Genomic DNA, 1,024 nt, shown 5'->3' on the forward strand with positions numbered 1-1,024 from the left:
ATTCACTAAAAACTTCGATTTTAATTTAAATAATTAACAAGATTTAACATTCAAAATTTATAAAAAAATATATAAAGAAAATCAAAACCCCCTCATACACATCATCTGGCCAATCCAAAACTAATTTACTCATCATCAACGTTTTCTAATAAATAAATTAAAAAAATTTCGTCATTTCTTTTAATAAATAGGGTGTCTTCTAGTTTTAGTACGTTTTTATAAAGTAATCTGTTTTTTAGTACGTATACTATTTATAATAGGGAAAGTGGGTGGTGTGAGATTGTGAGAGAGTGTGTGAACGTGAGTGTTTGTGTGAGTGTGGTGAGATGGTGAGAAACAGTTAGAGAGAGTGTGAGTGCGTGTGTGAGTGTGAGAGAGTGAAAGAGTGTGAGAGCGAGCGTGTGTGTTGTGAGACAAAAATTATTTTTTTAAATATTTTATTTTAAATGTATTTTATACTAAAACTAATATATGCAATGGTTTTGTATTCTGTACACATTATTAACGGTAGATGTGTCTGTACAGATGTTTATAGTATACACATTTTGTTTTAGTAATTTCAAATATATTTTCATATCAATAATGATATATACAATGTGGTTCTGTACAAGCATATGTACATATTATTAAGATGTGTAGAGTTAATAAGTTGTACAGTTACAAAATTTGTTGTATTTAACATTATCAAATATATTTTCATATCAAGTGATATATGTAATGGTTGTGTATAAATATTTACACACATTATTAAGTGTACAGATGTAATTTGTTTATTTTTTAGGTTTTTAGATATCTGTACAGTTAATAGGCTGTACGGATATAAAATTTGTAAAAAGTATTAAATATTATCAAATAAAATCATCAAACAAAATGCATATCAAATTATAAAGAAAAAAGTATAGATTTTTTGTATCTGAAAAAAAATTAGAAAAAAAAATTTATATAATCAAGTATTTGAGTAATTAAACATAAGGGGTATGCCATTTAAAAAAAAAAAAAAAAAAAAAAAAAAAAAAAAAAAAAA

Source organism: Camelina sativa, chromosome 20 (assembly GCF_000633955.1).
Source record: "Camelina sativa cultivar DH55 chromosome 20, Cs, whole genome shotgun sequence".
Classification (NCBI taxonomy): domain Eukaryota; kingdom Viridiplantae; phylum Streptophyta; class Magnoliopsida; order Brassicales; family Brassicaceae; genus Camelina; species Camelina sativa.